Source organism: Cricetulus griseus, chromosome 4 (genome assembly GCF_003668045.3).
Source record: "Cricetulus griseus strain 17A/GY chromosome 4, alternate assembly CriGri-PICRH-1.0, whole genome shotgun sequence".
In the NCBI taxonomy this organism is placed as follows: Eukaryota; Metazoa; Chordata; class Mammalia; order Rodentia; family Cricetidae; genus Cricetulus; species Cricetulus griseus.
This window is the reverse complement of record NC_048597.1, coordinates 87,797,501-87,817,254: the sequence shown is the minus strand read 5'-3', so window position 1 is coordinate 87,817,254 and position 19,754 is coordinate 87,797,501. Positions and strand designations below refer to the sequence as shown.

The window sequence follows — 19,754 nt, the reverse complement described above, 5'->3', positions numbered from 1 at the left end:
TTTGAGGAGTACTGGTATTATCTCATGTTTGAATTTCTGTTGTATGTCTGCACTGAATCCATCTGGCCCTGGGCTTTTTTTTTTGGTTGTAGGGGCTTTTGATGACTGCTTCTATTTCATTAGAGGTTATAGTTTGATTTAAACTGCTTATCTGTTCTTTGTTTAATTTTGGTAAGTGATATCTGTCCAGAAAATTGTCCATTTCTTTCAGATTTTCGAATTTTGTCGAGTACAGGTTTTCAAAGTATCACCTGATGATTCTCTGGATTTCCTTAGTGTGCGTTGTTAGATCCCCTTTTCATTTCTGATTTTGTTAATTAGCATACGCTCTCTCTGCCTTTTGGTTAGATTGGATATAGGTTTGTCTATCTTGTTGACCTTCTCAAAGAACCAATTCTTTGTTTCATTGATTCTTTGTAATGTTTTCCTAGTTTTTACTTTATTGATTTTTAGCCCCCAATTTGATTATTTCCTTGTGTCTACTCCTCTGTGGTGAGTTTGCTTATTTTTGCTCTTAAGCTGTCAGTTGTTTTGTCAATGCTCTAGTGTGACTTTTCTCCAGTTTCTTCAGGTGGGCACTTAGTGCTATGAACTTTCCTCTTACCACTGCTTTGGATAATGATTTGGAATGATGAATTGAGGCAATTTCTGTTCAATGGTATTGTGGATGTTTCTGATATTTGTGGTCATTTTGTTGTTGAATTTAGAGTTGTCTTGTCCTCAATGGTGCTTTATGTTCTACTCAATATGCCTTCTTATTCTTTCCTCCATATCTCTGATATGCTCAATGCTCTTTAGAATGGCCATTATAGTTTTCAGGACTTGGTATGCTTTCTTCTAGGCTTTTCTGACTCTCACAGATTCCATTCAGATATCTGCTAGTATTCTTGTTTTGGTTGGTATTATAAGATTTATTAAAATAAAGCTATGGGTTAATAGAAACATCAAAGAACCAAAGAATTAAAACGTAAGCTAAGTAAAATCCCAACTTACACGCAGAGGTGCTGCTAGTATTATTAGTGTCCCTTTATATTGATTTGTGTTTTGTTTTCTTTTCTTTCTCTCGCAGCTTTCAAAACACTTCTTATGTTATTAAAATTATAATTAAAATTCATTTAAAACTGTTTTGCATTGTTAGTATTTGGATTATGATATTCTGTAAGGATTTTCTTTTCTGATCATCTCTATTGGTGCCCTCTGTGCTTATTCTGTATGTAAGGATGCATTTTTCCTTAGTTTCAAGAACTCTTCATCTATGTAACTGACCTTGTTGAACAACTGGTCTAAGTTGTTGACCTGGAATTCTTCTCCCTCATCTATGCCAATAATTTAAAGTTCTGGATTTCTCATAGTGCCTAACATTTCCTTTCCTGTTTTAATTTTCTATGTTTTTTTTATTCTCTATTTTATCTTTGAATCCAAATTTTCTGCCTTCTGTATGATTCATTTGACTTGTAATGCTTTCCTTTTCTAGCTGTACTGTTTGTCTTTTCAATTCTGTTTTCATTTTACCTTGAGTCTTCTTCACTCTTACTATTTTCTTATTGAATTCCATGAACAAGTTGGATGGTCTGTATCATTTATTTCAGTCTTACATTTGTGTTCACTTGTTCATCACCAAGGTATTTATTCTCCTTGAGTAATTTCTTCTTAGATTCATTGAACTGTTTGTTTGTGTCTTCTTTAAACCCCTGTAAGTTACTCTATGAAGTGAATATACTGTTTTATATTCTGTGTCCTGAATTTTATTTGGTAATTCTCATTTGAAAACATTTTTTCCAGACTGGTAGGTATTGGAGATAATGTACTTGCTAGATCTTTCCTATCGTTGGTATCTTTTGTTGATATTTTGAGCAGGTGAATTTTGTAACTTCTAATACTCATACAAAATGCAGATTGGGGCAAGATAAAGTATATACACACTTGACAAGCCTAGAGGTTTACATAGCCTAGGTGTAATTAAATCAATTGTTCAGGTGGTCTGGGATGGTAGACAGCACATAGGCATTTTAGATTCTTGTGCTATTGTAGAAGTATTGCTTGGCATAACTGAACAGTGTCAGTAATTTGAGATAGGACACACTACTGCATATTTCTCTGAGCACAGTGTTATTACAATACCCATGCACCCAAACAACGGGAGCTCTCTGATAGCATTTGTGCTTAAGAGCAGGACAGAATTGTCACAATCCATGCCAATGTTTATATATGCCAGAATATTAAATTCTTAAAAATATATAACCTGACTTTTAACAGTAAATGAATAATAATGCTGAAAATTTTTATATTAATAACTATAGAACACAAATATTCAACCAACATCAATATGATTCCATTCAGAACCAAAATATGTCTTCTTTAAAAATATCTTTGAGCATACTCATGGTTGTTATTAAAAATGATCACAAAATAAAACTATAGGTCCTTCCTACACCCTCTGCATTCCTCCTGTCACCTAAGGTGAGTCTGGTTGCTGCCCTGCCCCCAAACTCCCCCATCACTCCCTGCTAGCTTCATCCAGAGTCTACCCCTGGATAAGAGTGTACCTTCCCAGAACAGAAGGCCCATATTAAGTCTGGACACACCTCACCCTTGTCCACCCTCCCCCCTCTGCCCTCTACCTGCTGCCTGTGAGAGGGAGAAACCCAACCAGCACCCACTGGAAGAAGGGATTGGAAGTTGACAGAATAAGAACACACCCAACAACAGAAAGACCAATATGACAACACCAGTATCTAAGGACTACACACCAGCAAGATCTGAAAAGCCAAATGCAGAGGATGAAGAAGAGATGGGTCTCCAAAATTATCTTATAGGAATGATAGAGACCTTTAAAGAGGAAAAAAAGAAAATCCCTTAAAGAAATAGAGGAAAAACAAGCAAATAATTAAATGAAATGAAGGAAAACACAAACCAAAAATTTAAGAAAGAAAAAAATCTCTTAAATAATCTAAAGAAAAAAAATACAAGCGAAGGAAACAATTCAAACAGTTCATGGTTTGAAAGCAGAATTAGAAACAATAAAGAAAACACAGAATGATGGGATGCTGGAAATAGAAAAGTTAGGTAAATGATCAGAGAACTCTTCATGTAAGCATAACCAATAGAATACAAGAGACAGAAGATAAAATCTCGGGCATCGAGGACTCAATAGAGGATATACAGTCATCCACCAAGAAAATCTCAAATCCAACAAGTCCCTAACACAAAATATCCATGAAATATGGGATGGTATGAAAAGACAAAAACCTAAGAATAGTAGGTATGGAAGAAGGAGAAGAAATTCAGCTCAAAGTTACAGAAAAAAATTCAACAAACTTGTAGAAGAAAATGTCCCCAACATACAGAAGGATATGCCTATGAAAGTACAAGAAGCTTACAAAACACCAAATAGATTGGAACACAAAGGAAGTCCCCTTGCCATAGAATAATCAAAATAGCAAACTTACAGAATAAAGAAAGGATATTAAGAGCAGCAAAGGAAAATGCCAAGTAACATATAAAGGCAGACTTATCTGAATTACATCAGACTTCTCAATTGAAACTTTGAAAGCCAGAAGATCCTGGATAGATGTTCTACAAATGCTAAGGGAACATGGATGCCAGCCCAGACTACTGTATCCATCAAAGCTTTCAATCACTATTGATGGTGAAAACAAATATTCCATGACAAAATTATATTTAAGCAATACATATCCACTAATCCAGCCCTACAGAAACTACTGGAAGGAAAACTCCAACACAACAAAGATAACTACAAAGAAGGTAAAGTTATACAATGGAAAAAAGACAACATCTTCCGCAAATGGTGTTGGTACAAATGGATTCTGACAGGTAGAAGATTGCAGATACATCCATATCTATTGCCAAGCACAAAACATAAATCCAAATGAATCAAAGACCTCAACATAAATTCAGCCACACTGAACATCCTAGAAGAGAATTAGGTGATACCCTTGAATAAATTAGTAAGTAGACTGCTATCTGAACATAACATCAGTAGTGTTAGGAGCCGGTGCGTATGTAAGGAGCCATTGGAAGCTGTGCGCATGCGCAATGGGTAACTTTGTAACTTTCCTGCCCTTAGTCTCCGCCCCTCCCATGACGTCATATGGTTCGATCAGCTGATGTCACATGGTCCGAGGGTTTCAGCCAGTCAGAATGTAACACTCCTGAGGCGACGGTTGCCAGCCTATATAAGGAGGGGTTTTCGGGCGTTCAGGGTCTCCATTTTGTAAGCTAATGCCTTTCCTCTCAAGAGGCATTAAAGCTTTACTGCAGAAGGATCCTGAGGAGTGTCCCCGTGTCGTTTTTGCTGGCGAGGCGGTTAGCGCGGGACACAGTTGCACAAATATTGAGATCGACAATTAAAAAATGGGACCTCCGGAAACTAAGAAGCTTCTGTAAGGCAAAGGAAACAGTCAGCAAGATACAATGCCAGCCCACAGAATGGGAAAAGATATTACCAACCCCACATCTGACAGAGGGCCGATCACCAAAACATACAAGGAACACAAGAAGCTAGCCTCCAAAACACCAAACAATGAAATTTAAAAGTGGAGTGCAGAACTAAATAGCGCATTCTCAACAGAGGAATATAAAATGGCTGATAGACACTTGAGAAAGTACTCAACATCCTTAGCTGTCAGGGAAATGCAGCTCAAAACGACTCTGAGATACCACCTTACTCCTATCAGAATGGCTAAAACCAATAACACCAATGACAGTCTATGCTGGAGAGGATGTGGAGAAAGTGGAACACTCCTCCATTGCTGTTGGGAGTGCAAATTTGTAGGACCACTTTGGTGGTCTTACAGTATGGCGACTCCTCAAGAAAATGGGAATGAGTATACCACAAGATCCACCAATTCCACTCCTAGGCATATACCCAAGAGAAGCACATTCATATACCAAGGACATATGTTCAACCATGCTCATATCAGCATTATTTGTAATAGCCAGAAACTGGAAGCAGCCTAGATGCCCCTCAAATGAAGAATGGATGCAGGAAATGTGGTACATTTACACAATGGAGTACTACTCAGCAGGAAAAAACAATGGAATCTTGAAATTTGCAGGTAATTGGATGGAACTAGAAGAAACCATCCTGAGTGAGGTAACCCAGTCACAAAAGATAAACATAGTATGTACTCACTCATATATGATTTTTAGACATAGAACAAAGGATTACCAGTCTACAATCCACAATGCCAGAGGAGCTAGGAAACAAGGTGGACCCCAAGGGAAGTTTGCATAGTCCCTTGAAGAAAGGGAGGGGGTTCTGAACCCCTGAACAAAGTGGGATCACGGGGCATGGCTGGAGAGGATGGAGGTGGGAAGGGAAGAAGGGGAGGGAATTGGAGAACAAGAGAACTGAGACAGGGGGAGTAGAGGAGGGCAAGAAAGGAGATGCCTTCATAGCAGAAGACAATACAGGTTGGAGAGAGGTCTGGCACAGGGGAAATATTAGGGGATCCACAGGGATGACTCCACCTAAGAATTCAAGCAGTGGTAGAGAAAATGCCAAGATGCCCTTCCCCAATAATGAGATTGGTTTCTACCTTGCTTAGCATTCCTAGAGCCTTCATCCTGTAGCTGTTCAAAGCAGAAATAGGTTCCCAAGCTAAACACTGAACCATACTACTGGAATTCATTTGTGGAGAGAGAGGTGGGATGTCCAGAGGAGCCAAGAAGGGGCTGGAGAGACCTGCAGAATCAGTGGACCTGACATAGTGAGAGCATGGAGACCCTAGTCATAAAGCTTGAGGAAAGAGCATTGGACCAAAACAAGCATTCTGAATGTGGATGCCAGCTAGGAGGCCAAGACAGTCTATGAGACCTCTAACAGTGGAGCCAGTCTTCAACCCTAGAGCACAAATGGACTTTGGGAGCCCATTTCCTATGAAGAGATACAGTTGCAGCCCAGATACAGCAAGGAAGGCCAGGGCCTTTACCCAAACTATATAACAGACTTTGAAGGTCCCAGATGGAGGGCCTCACTGTCCGTGGAAGAAGTTGGTGGATGGGTAGGGAGGCTCCTGGGGAACATGGGAGGATTGGAGGGTGAGGGAATGGGGGGATGGATATATAAATATGAGTGGTAATTAAAGAATTTAAATAAAAAAGAAACATGCAAAAATGAACTATATGGAATGGAAAAGAATATTCTGAAGCTGGGATTACAACATTTATAAAAGGTAAAAGAGTACTAATCAGTGTGTGGCTAAATATTTGAAGTCCACCAATACCTGAGATCTTGGGCAGCTGAAGGCTGCTGGGGTAGAGGGAATGTTATTTCTCCTCTGTCTCCTGATAGCTTTTCCAAGGTACAGCACATTTCCCTACACACACATGCACATTGGTATTGCAATTGGAATTAAGGATTATGAAAAGAGAAAAATCAATGCAAAGGGAAAATTATTGTAGGGCAGTCAGGGAAGTATTGGAAGTAATAATTGTCAAAAACATCATGGTATTGGTATTAAAAACAGACACATTGGTCAATGGAATTGAATTGAAGACCTATACATAAATCAACCCACATATGAACACTTCATTTTTTATAAATCATCCAGAAATACACACTGGAACAAGTGGTGCTGGTCTATTTGGTGTCTGTATGTAAAGAATGCAAATAGACACAATTAATGCAATTAATTATCCTGTACAAAACCAAACTTCAAACGGATCAATGACCTCAATATAAGACGAGATATACTGAATCTCAGAGAGAAGAAAGTGGAGAGTAGAATTGAACTCATTTTCACAGTAAATGACCTTAATAGATGTTCACAAAGAACATCAATTAATAAGTGGTTCCACATGAGGTCAAAGAAGTTCTGTACAACAAATACACCAGAATTTGTGCCAAGTGATAGCCTGTTTATTGGGAAAATATTTTTTTAAGAATTACACATCTGATAGATGGCTAATATATACAATGTGTAAAAAACTCAAAAGAAAAGTTAACATCAAGAAAACAAATAAGACAAAATGGCATTTTCAAAAATTGTTCAACATCTTTAGTCATCAGAAAATGCAAATCAAAACTACATTGAGATTTCATCTTACACCAGTCAGAATGGCCAAGTCAGTAAAACAAAGGGCAAACATACGAGGAAAGGGGAACATTTTTCAATTGCTGGTGGGAGTGCAAACATGTACAGACACTATGGAAATATTGGTGTCAGTTTCTCAGGAAGCTGGGAATAGATCTACCTCATGATCCAGCTACAAAACTCTTTGGTTTTATCAAAAGGACTCTACAACCTATTAAAGAGAAGCTTAACCATGTTCACAGATGTAGACATTGAATTCAGATATAGCCCCTGCTAGCACTGTGAGGACTCCCGCAAGAAGACCAATCTACACCTAAGTAAAAAAGGTTCAGAGCACCTCAGTTAATCTCAAGAAAGCTCCTTGGTTGGTGGTTCAGTCTCTTTGAGACCTTATTATCTCGGGTTAGTTGGTTCTGTGGGTTTTATTTTGGTATTCTTGACACCAGTGGCTCCTACAATCTTTCCTAACCCTCTTCATAAGGGACTCCCCAAGATCTGCCTAATACTTGGCTGTTGGTCTCCAAATCTGTTTCCCTCAGTTGCTGCGTAAAGCCTTTCTAGTGACTGTTGTACCTGGTATCAATTTCTCTGTATCTGTGGGTTGTAGCATGGTTCTCCCTTTAAGGCTGATTCTTTTTTATTTTGCAGATGAGGAAAGGTAGTCATGTCATAATGGCCCTTACTTTTCTTTTTTCTCTAATATTTATTTAAATTAGAAACAAGAGTGTTTTACATGTCAATCCCAGTTCCCACTCCCTCTCCTCTTCCCCTGCCCGCCCACAAACACCCTACATATCCCATACCCTTTCTGCTGCATACAAAGTTGTGTATAGTTCCAAGGTCTGTCAAGAACTGTGATGGAACTTTGTTAAGAATTTCACTTAATCTGTAGATTTTTTTTTGGAAAGATGGACATTTTATTATATTAACCCTGCCAATCTGTGAGCATGGGAGATCTATCCATCTCCTGATATCTTCTCTGATTTCTTTCTTTAAAGACTTGAATTAACTTAGTTCAGGTCTTTCACTTATTTGATTAGAGTTACCCCAAGAGATTTTATATTATTTGCAGCTATTGTGCAGTGTATTGTTTCCCGGAATTCTTTCAAGCCTGTTTATCACTGTATCATTGTATATAAGAGGCCTACTATTTTATGAACTAATTTTATATTCAGCCACTTTGCTGATGTTATGTATCAGTTGTTGGAGTTCCGTGGTAGATTTTTGTGGCCCCTCATATGTACTATAATATCATCAAATAATGATGCATTGAATTATTCCTTTCCAATTTGTATACTCTGATATCATTCAGTTGTCTTGGTGCTCTAGCTAGAACTTCAAGTACTCTATTGAATAGATATGGAGAGAGTGGACAGTCTTGTTTTGTCCCTGATTTTTGTGGAATTGCTTTGAGCTGCTATTTAATTTAAATTGGACTATCAACTTGCTATATATTGACTATTTTTGTTTTTTTGAGACAGGGGTTATTTTTTGGTTTTTTGTTTGTTTGTTTGTTTGTTTGTTTTGGTTTTCCAAGACAGGGTTTCTCTGTGTAGCTTTGGAGCCTATCCTGGCCATCGATCTGGAGACCAGGCTGGCCTCGAACTCACAGAGATCCGCCTGCCTCTGCCAACCTAGTGCTGGATTAAAGGTGTGCACCACCAACGGCCAGCTATATAATGAATTTACTATGTTTAGGTCTGTTCCTTTTATTCCTGATCTCTTCAAGACTTTTATAATCAAGGGCTGCTGGATTTTGTCAAAGGCTTTCTCAGCATATGATGAGATAATCACTTGCTTCTTTTCTTTCTGTGTTTGTTAATATGGTGGATTACAATGACAGAATTTTTTAATGTGGAACAATCTCTGATTCTCTGATAAAATCTACTTGATGATGGTGATGATCTCTTTATTGTGTTCTTAGATTCAATTTGCAAATATATTATTGCTTCAAAGTGCATAAGTGAAAATGGTCTGGAATTCTCGTTCTTTTTTAGTATTTTTGCATTTTGCGTGTCAGGGTGACTAGACTCATAGAATGAATTTGGCAATGTTTGTTCTGTTTCAATTTTGTAGAATAAATTGAGGCATATTGGTATTAGCTCTTCTTTGAAGGTCTAGTGGCCTTTGGCTCTTTTAATGACTGCTTGGATATCCTTGGGTGTTATAGGTCTATTTAAATTGTTTACCTGATCTTGATTTAAAATTAGTAAGTGATATCTATTGAGAAAATTGTCCCTCTCTTTTAGATTTTCCAATTTTGTTGAGTAAAGTTTTTGAAGTATGACCTAATGATTGTTTGAGTTTCCTCAGTGTCTATTGTCATTTACTTCTTTTGGTTTCTGATTTTGTTAATTTGGATATTCTCTCTTTGCCTTTTGGTTATTTTGCATAAGAGCTTCTCTATCTTGTTGATTTTCTCAAAGAACCAACTGTTTGTTTCCTTGATTCTTTGTATTGTTCTCTTTGTTTCTATTTTATTGAATTTACCCCTCAGCTTGATTATTTTATATCATTTTCTCCTCTTAGGTGTGTGTGTGTGTGTGTGTGTGTGTGTGTGTGTGTGTGTGTGTGTGTGTGTGTGTGTGTCTGTCTGTCTGTCTGTCTGTCTGTCTGTCTGTCTGTCTGTCTGTCGGTATTCTTTGGATTTGCTGGTGTAAGAGTATATATTCTCTGTATTTTAATGGGTGTGATAAACTTTGTTAGGTTACTGTTTTCCTTCTAGTAACTTTTGTAAGGTTGGAATTGTGGATAGATATTACTTAAATTTGATTTTGTCATGATTTATCTTGGTTTCTCCATCTATGGTGATTGAAAATTTTCCTGGGTATATTAGTCTGGACTAGCATTTGTGGTCTCTTAGACTCTGCAAGACATTTGTCTATGATCTTATGATTTTTGAGTCTCCACTGAGAAGGTAGGTTTAATTTTTAAAGTTTAATTTTAATTTTAAAGTTTAGTAGTCATTTCTTGTCTGCTAAGTTTAGTGTTTTAGGTATTATGTGACACAGAGACTTCTTTTCTGATCTAATCTATTTGGTGTTCTGTAAGCTTCTTGTACAATAGTTTAATAGGCATGCCCTCTATAAGCCAGAGAAATTTTCTTGTTTGATTTTCTTTAAAGTATTTCCATGATATTTATGCTGAGAATCTGCTCCTTCTTCTATTTCTATTACTCTTAGATTCGTCTTTACTTGATGTTAGAGATTAATTGAATGTTTTATGATAGGCGTTTCTCAGCTTTAATATTTTTTTCCTAATGGCATTATTACTTTTCTCTTGCATCCTCAATGCCTGGGATTCCCTCTCCCATTCCTGTATTCTGTTAGTGATGCTTGCATCTATACTACCTATTCTCTCACCTAGATTTGTCGTTTCCTGAATTCCCACAATTTGTGTTTTTATTGCTTCTGTTTTGATTTTCATGCCTTGAATAGTTTCCTTACCTGTTTGGTTTTTTTTCTTAGCTTTGTAGCATTCTTTGAGGGATTTTTTGATTTCCTCTAATTTTTTGCTTAGCTTTGCATCAATTACTCTAAGTGAGTTTTTCACTTCCTCTTTAAGGACATTTCTTATCTTCCATAAAGTTGATTTTGAGGTCATTTTCTTGTGCTTTCACTGACTTGTAATATTCAGGTATTGTTGTCTTTGGATAGATGGGCTTTGGTGGTGTTGCATTGCCCTATCTGTTGTTCATTGTATTTCTTACCCTGCAATTTAGGCATCTTGGGTTGGGATGATTAGTTTTAGTCCCTGATTTCTGGATGGGTGTATTTTTTACTTGATTTCTCTTTCTAGTATTTTTTTCCTGGTTTTCTAGTAACTGGCACAACCTCAGTTCCACTTGGGACTCTATTCAAGTTGACCCTTTCGTGGTTATCTTGGCCTTTCTTGTAGTTTGGGGACTGTAGACTTCTGTCTGTCCAAGTAGAGAGTTGACTCTCTGGTGGTTATCTTGGCCTTTGTTGTAGTTGGGGCTCTGTAGACTTCTGAGAGGTTTGTCCTTCACCTAAGCAGCTGGAGTCTGACCAAGCTGGTTTGGATTAACTTTAGAACTCTTTAAAGAATAACTGGACAGTTTTCCATCATCTGAAGAAATTGATTACTATTTGAATTTCATTTGTCCAGAAAAAAATTTATAATCTTGTCATTACATGGAGTATCCTGATGTAGACATTGCAGAAAAGGGGGATTCTAAATAGTTGGTTACCTTGGCAATATAGTAAAGAAGAATGTGCCAGGCTGCATAAAACATCAGTGGAAGACACTCTTAGTGGATTGAATATGGAATGAGTAAATCCTTGTAGATGCTGAAATGTCGGTTCATTTCTCCCATAGATCAGCAGAAGTGTATCCCTTGTCCAATTCAACAGTACCCAAACCCTGAGAGAAACAACTGCCTTCCCAAGTCAATGACATTCCTATCTTTGGAAGATTCTCTCGGCTTGGCTTTGGTCTGTGTAGCTCTCTGCTTCTCTGTCAGCACAGCTGTAGTTTTGGGGATCTTCCTCAAACATCAAGACTCACCCATCATTAAGGCCAATAACCGGACACTCAGCTTCATCCTGCTCATCTCTCTCCTCCTCTGCTTCATGTGTACCTTTCTCTTCATTGGCCAGCCAAGCACAGCCTCCTGCATATTACAACAAATTACATTTGCACTCGTGTTCACTCTGGTTCTTTCCACTGTTTTGGCCAAAACTATAACTGTAGTTCTGGCCTTTAGAGTTGTAAAACTAGGAAGAACAATGAGAAGACTGTTTGTCTCGGGCATCTATAACTCTGTCATCCCCATCTGTTTCCTGATGCAGCTTATTCTCCTGGGAGTCTGGATGGGAACCTCACCTCCCTATATTCAAGCAGATGCACATTCTGAACATAGTTACATCATCATTTTGTGCAACAAGGGCTCAGTCACTGCTTTCTACTGTGTGCTGGCATACTTGGGGATCCTGGCCCTAGGAAGCTTCACTGTGGCTTTCCTGGCTAGGAACCTGCCTGACACATTCAATGAATCCAAGTTCCTGACATTCAGCATGCTGGTGTTCTGCAGTGTCTGGGTCACCTTCCTCCCAGTCTACCACAGCACCAAAAACAAGGCCATGGTGGCTGTGGAGGTCTTCTCCATCTTGGCCTCCAGTGCAGGACTGCTAGGGTGCATCTTTATCCCAAAGTGCTACATTATTCTCCTAAGACCTGACAAGAACTCTTTGAAATGCTTCAAAAATAAAACAAAATATAGACAAAACAGATTATTTTCATGAATTAACTAACTATCTCTCATAAAATCCATTAGTAAAGTGAAATTAGTTACCTATTTTATAGCAAGTTTTTTTTGAAATGTATATTTAAAAAAATAAAAGATTCCCCCCACTTTGTGTCATATACAGTCTACCTCAGATGTAAATAATTGTTGAAAACACCTTCTAGTAAGTTATGCATGTTACATATTAACCTGTAGCCCATTTAAATATTCCAATTCAATTACATGACAGTAGCTGAAATAAGTAATACATAAACTAAATGTTTTTAATTTTAGTCTTTTAATTTTTTGGAGTAAAGCATAGCTTTGTGTGGTATTTTAGATACTTCCATAGAGCAAGCAAAGAACTTTCCCTCTGCTAAAGGATCTTGCAAACACATCCAATAACTCCAGAAATCAGGTGAAAAGTTCTTAAAAAACTAAAGATAAATCTTACTGTTCCTTGACATATGCACAAAGGAATTGACATCTTACTCTGGAGATACTTTCTTAGCCATTCTCATTGCTTTTCTTTAATAATATATAGGAAATGGAAACACCTCAATGTCCTTCAGTGGATAAATGGATAATGAAAATGTTGTACACATAAATGGGTAGAGATAGAAAAATATATGTTGAGTTAGGTAACTCAGACTCAGAAAGACAAATGACACATATTCTCTCTATTCTGAGGCATCTAGTTACAATCTTTAGATGTGAGGATTCACCCTGAGATAAGTGTAGAAACCATGAGAGGGTAGGGAAGCAATGGAGGGTAGAATATCAAGGTAGAAGTGATTTGATTTGGGAAATGGGTAAAAGGGAGTACTCAAATTGTGAATAATGTAGTGATTCATCACGAACTTCTAAATTCATTGTTAATCATAAACATGAATAATATTGAAACTTGAAATAAGGAAGTAGGTTTAATAACTGTAAGGTATATCTGAAAAATCATAATCAAGTGTCCTATGAACTGTCTCTCTAAATATATCCATAATATATATAACTACAAGCATAAGTATGCAAATGTAAAATTTAAAGGGAAAATCTACAACCATTACTTTATTTTTATTTATTTACTTATTTTTATTAGTTCAAATTCAGAACAAACTTGATTCGCATGTCAATCCCTTCTCCCTCTCCCCTCCTATCCCAACCCGACATACCCCCACCCCATCCACCATTCACTCCCCAGGCAGGGTAGGGCCCAATGGGGGCTCCACAAAGTCCACCACATCATCCTGGGCTGGGCCTAGGCCCTTAACCAAGTGTCCAGTGCAAGAGTATATCCCTTCACATGGGATGGACTCTCAAAGTAGCTTCTTACACCAGGGAAAAATACTAATCCACTACCAGAGGCCTCCTAGAGTGCAGAGGCCTCCTCATTGACATCCATGTTCAGGGGTCTGGATCAGTCCTGTACTGGCCTCTCAGACAGCATCTGTGGTCGATGTGTTCCCACTTGTTAAGGCCAGCTCTCTGTGGGTTTCTCCAACCTGACAACAAACCTTCAATCTTCATTCCTCCCTCTCTGCAACTAAGTTCCAGAGATCAATTCAGTGTATATCTGTGGATGTCTGTCTCGGCCTCCATCAGCCACTGGATGAGGGCCCTAGGATGGCATAAAAAGTAATCGTAATTCTCATTTTAGGGGAAGGGCGTTTAGGTTATCCTCTCCACCCTAGCCTGGATTGTCAGTTCGTGTTATCCTTGTAGGTCTCTGGAAATCTCCCTAGTGCCAGATCTCTCTTCGGACCTATAATGGCTCCTTCTAATATGGTATCCCTCATCCTGCTCTCCTCTATTCTTCCCCCAACTCAATATTTCTACTCCTCCATTTCCTCCTCTCCTCTTCTCTTCTCCTCCTCTCATTCTGGCAGCTCTCTCTCACCTACCCTCATGCTCCCAATTAGCTCAGGAGTTCTTACCCTTTCCAAATTCTGGGGTCCATGCAGTTATCCTTAGAGTCCTTTATGTTTCCAAGTTTCTTTGGTGAAGAGGATTATAGGCTAGTAATCCTTTGCTCTATGTCTACAATTCATATATGAGTGAGTACATACCATGTTTGTCATTTTGTGACTGGGTTACCTCACTTAGGATGGTTTCTTCTAGTTCCATCCATTTGCCTGCAAATTTCAAGATTCCATTGATTTTTTCTGCTGAGTAGTACTCTATTGTATAAATGTACCACATTTTCTCTTTCCATTCTTCAGTTGAGGGGCATCTAGGTTGCTTCCAGGTTCTGTCGGGGAGGCCAGTACTAGACTGATCCAGACCCCTGAACATGGATGTCAATAAGGAAGCCTCTGCACTCCAGTGAGCCTCTGGTGGTGGATTAGTATATTCCCTGGTACAATAATGGACTTTGAGAGCCCATCCCTGGTGAAGGGTTACACTCTGGCCCTGGACACATGGGGAAGTGCCCAGGACCAGCAAAGGAAGATTTTGTGGATGTTGCAGAGCCCCCATTGAGGTTTCTACCCTGCCTGGGGAGGGGTGGGTGGATGGGGTGGGTGAGGAGGGATGGGGTAAGGGCAGGGAGAGGGAGAAGAGACTTACATGTGAAATGTACTGATCCAATACAAGAGGTTCATAGATTTCCAAGGTCTCCTCAGTGATACCCACATTAAGGGGGTCTAGATCAGTCCCATACTGGTTTCCCAGCTATCAGTGTGGGGACCAAGAGTTTTCCCTTGATCAGGTCAGCTGTTTCTGTGGGTTTCACCAGCCTGGTATGGACCATTTGGCTCATCAGTCCTTCTCTGATTCTGGATTTCAGTTCAGTTCAAGGTTTAGATGTAGGTGTCTGCCTCTACTTCCACCAGCTTCTAGATGAAGGCTATACAATGGCATATGAATTAGTCATCAATCTCATTATCAGAAGAGGGCATTTAAGGTAGCCTCTCCTCTGTTGCTTAGATTGTTACTTGGTGTCATCTTTGTAGCTATCCAGACATTTCCCTAGTGCCTGACTTCTCTTTGAACTTATAATGTCTCCCTCTATTATATTATCTCTATTTTACTCTCTTCTGTTTTCCCCAAATTCAACCTCCCTGTCCCATCATGTCTTCCTCAGCCCTTCTCTTCTCCCTTTCTCATTATCCTTCTCAGCATTCTGTCTAAGATCGAGTATAGTATCTGTTCTTATCAGTTTACTATCTGATACATCCTCTATCCCTGATACTCTTGTGTGAATAATGAACTCAATTCTTTTTAAGGGGATGACTAAAAATTCCTGAAAACTTGGAATCACCTAATTTTTTGCTTTGCTTCTTTAGATCACATATGGAACTTTTGATGCTGTGCTAAGTGACAAAGATACATTCCCATGCCTGTACCAGATGCCTCCTAAAGGCACAGCTCTGACCCAAGGGGTGATCTATTTATTGCTGCACTTTGTCTGGAACTGGGTGGGGCTCCTTGTGGCTGATGACCTGAAAGCAGAGATTGCATCAGAAGATATCTGTGTGGCTTATACAGAAAAACTCCCAAGTAATTGCAAAATTCAGTTAATGTCTGGAGTTGGGTTGGTGAATTTGAAACAACATATGCAAGTAAATTTGTATATATTCTGTGTTGATACAGATGACTTGCTGATTTGTTACCTGGACAATGAAATCATGTTAAGCAGAAGCAAGGTGTGATCATGGCAAAGCCAAAATTAGTTTACTTAGAGTCTATATTATATGGGTGGAATGAATTGATGGGCTGTTTTAAAGGAAGCTTCTCATTTTCAAAGGAGAGAAATATCCCTGGCTTCAAATACTTTATTGAGGCACTTACTCCCTACCTGTACCCAGGTGACATTTACTTCCATAAATTCTGGCTGGACAATTTTTAATTGTTCACTTTCTCCTTTGCTATTTGGAAATCACAAACGCTGTCCATGAATATGTCACAGTCACTAACTCTTACCTCTACATCAGACTGAAAGGTGATCCTGGCTCTACCAAACCTCAGACAGTAATCTCAGACTGTAATCCCAGACTGCAATCCCAGACTGCTATGTTCTCCTCGACATGGCTGGAGAAAGCTGAGACTGAATGTCTGCTCTGAGACCTTCCTCCCTAATGCTGGAATTAAAGATGTGTAGTTCCCATTGTTGGGATCAAAAGCATGAGCCCTGTTACTCTTCACTCTTGTGTAGGCCATGGTGGTCTTGAACTAATAGAGATCTGTCCACCTGAGTCCTAGGATTAGAGATGTGCACCACCACTGTCTTATCTCTTTCACTTGATGATGACTTTGCTTTCTTAATCAAACAAGCATTGAAAATCATAAATAATATATCACTACTTGATATTCCTTGCATATATTTTCTTAGGACTGACTATGTGGTATTGAATGACAGATGATATGCTTTTCTCTGGGAAGAACATTACTCCTTCCATCTCTCAACATTTCTTAGTTATGTTCTGTGTGGAATGAATATCTAGAGGTCATTCTCCTGACCATTTTGGCAGGTCTTTGACTTTGTCCCCACTCAGTTTCACATGTTTAAGCAGACATGTTGATAGGCATGGCTTTACCCTCTGATATTACTAGGAGACACAATCTCAAATAAAATTCCCTGAACCTCCATCCCCCAATCAAATGTTTCCTGGGGGTTAGGCTTGTGAATGGTTTTGCAGACTTAGCCACTGGATATGCCCTCAACAACTCTGTTTTTTATTAGTCTGTAATGCTCTATTCTGTTGTGAAGAGAAGTTTCCTTTCTGCTGGGGGAATGGGCCGGTGAAGGCTAAAATTATCTGTAGGTATTGGGACAAATGTTTACAGATTGTTGTGGTGATAAATTGTTTATGATCTAATAAAGCTTGCCTGAAGATCAGAAAGCAAAGCTATCCACAGCCATAGAGACCAGGCAGTGATGGCACACATCTTTAATTGCAGAACTCATGAGACAGAGGAAGATGTATCTCTGTGAGTTCAAATCACACATGGCTTAAGAAAGAGCACATACCTTTAATCATTTCACTAGAGAGGTGTATAAGACAGGAGCAGGGTCTGGTTGTATTAATTCTTGGGCAATCAGCCTACAGCCTCTTTGAGGACAGGATGTCCCCAACCTTGGTAGAGGTAAGAGCTCTTTGGGAACTTAGCTGCTTTGATATTCTTATTTTCATCTTGAACTGAAATAGCTGTGTCTGAGTTTTTATTATTTGTGCTACAGATGGCTGTTAGTGAGTATGCTGGTTTAGTAATTTATTCTAATAATTTGTTGTAGATTCTCCTCCAATAACCATGACTTCAATAGCACTGAATACTGAGGTAACAGACAGAGGCATGGTTTCTTTTTAGTGACCAGTTTTTTATTCCCATACAGAGAGTTCTTAATCACCATCAAGGAATTCATGGCACTTCTATACCCTTAGGGTTGTGTGCTATGATGGCCATTGTCACAATGGGGTAGGAATGTTGGTTGTCTCCATCCCTTGGAAGCCTGCATGATGTCTTTTGGTATCATGAAAGCTAGTTCATAAGGAAAGGACATCCATATCAGTTCCAGCTCCAGGGGTCTCCAGGCCATTTGTGAAGTATATGGTTTCTTAAGAAATACAGACTCACTTCCCAAATAACAGGAAAAGCATGCACAACAGCAATAGTCTCCATGTTTTGAGAGTCTCTTCAACAACCCTAGTGAATACCACAAAAGAGAGTTTCTCATATCTGGTACTGGGTTTATGTATATAGACTTGGTCTTGGAGGGAAAAGCATCAGCCCAGATGAGAATCATTTACTAAAACTATATGTATAAGATAATTAATTGTACTTTAGGGTTGATTTAAGGTAAATTATAACATTATGATTATTTCAGGGCTTTCTATATTTTACAGTTTTTCACATGTGCTAACACCTGAAAATTTGGAATTAGACACCTTAGATGAGAAAGAACATGTGGCATTTGCCTTTCTGGGCTGATGTTTCATGACTCAGTTTGTTCTTTTCCAGTTCCATCTACATACCCACAAAGTTTAAGATTTCAGTTTCTTATATGCCTGAATGATATTCTCTGGTGTGTATTTATCACAGTTTCATTATCCACTTGTCAATTCTAGGTCACTTAGTTTTGTTTTGTTTTTCAGTTTCCTAAGTACTGTAAAAAGAACAGCATTGCACATGGAGAGCAAATACCTGTGGAGTAGGATGTGGAGTCCTGTGGACATATGCAAAGGAATGGTATAGCTGGGTCATATGGCAGATTTACTATTAGCTTATGAAGAATTCACCATTCTAAAGTGGCTGCACCAGTTCCAGTCCTGCCGTAAGTGAATGAGGGCTTCCTTTTACTTTCTGTCAACTCAAGCGCTTGTTGGCTGTTCTGTGAATCTCTGCTAATCTGACTGGGCAGAATGATAACTAAAGCTGTTTTCATTTATCTTACCATAATTGCTAAGGTTGATAAACTTTTTTGAAATATTTCTTAGCCATTTTTCTCAATTGAAATACTCTTTTCAGGTTGCAGGACCATTTCTTATATAATAGGTCACTTTTTTAAATCTTAGTTTTTTCAGTTCTTGTATATTCTGGATATTAATCCCCTGTCAGAAATTTGTCTGGCAAAAACCCTCTCTCATTCTGAGGGCTTCCTCTCAACACAGTTGATTGTTCCTTTGACTGTACAGAGACTTTTAGTTTCATGAACTCCTACTTGTCAACTGTTAGCTTTAATTCTTAGGCAAATGGAGTCCTATTCAGAAATTTTTTTCAGAGATTTAGATCATGGAGGTGTTTGCCTATGTTTTTCTAACAGTGTTAGTGTTCTAAGTTTCTGGTTTAAGTCTCTGATTCAATTCAAGATAGAATTTGTGAATTTGCTAGTTATGGGTTTAATTTCACATTCTAATTGTGGGACTGCAGTTTTTCCAGCATGTCTTTATGATGCTTTCTACTCTCAATCTTATGTTTTTGTTGTCTTTGTTGAATATTAAATGACTGACCTAACATGTACTCATGTTTGTGTCTTGGATTTTGCCGAGGTGACATGTCTATTGGAGAAAGTGGGGCATTGGATTTGCCTGCTGTTAATGGATTGTTGTTAAACTGTGTCCTTAAATACAGTAGTACAATTTTTATGAAAATGGCTGCCCCACAAGTGGGTGGACATAAGTTTCGAGTTGTAATGTCTTCTTGATTAAGTGCTCCTTTGACCAGCATGTAGTTTCCCATTTTTATTTTTCTAACTAGTTTTACACTGAAGTCTATGTTGTCAATTGTTATGGTAGGGATGCATGCTTTCTTCTTGAACTTATGATATTTGCGTACATTTGTCCATGTTTTTATTCTATGATACTATCTATTCTAAAATTTAGATGCTTCTTGTAGAAAAGCTACATGGATTTTGTTTCTATGATCAATTCAGTTAGTCCATGCTTTTAAATGATGAATTGAGGCCATTGATATTTAATTTTATTGTAGAAAATTACATCATTTGTGGTCATCATGCTGTT

The 19,754-nt window shown here is 38.4% G+C and overlaps 1 protein-coding gene and 1 pseudogene across 2 annotated transcripts in view; both read left to right on the top strand.

Annotated features, from left to right (window-relative positions):
* LOC100757822 (vomeronasal type-2 receptor 26) overlaps positions 1 to 19,754 on the top strand; it is a 64,749-nt gene that overhangs the window by 24,356 nt on the left and 20,639 nt on the right. The gene's annotated exons all lie outside the window — the stretch shown is intronic.
* On the top strand, positions 15,403 to 15,561 carry LOC113830930 (annotated as a pseudogene).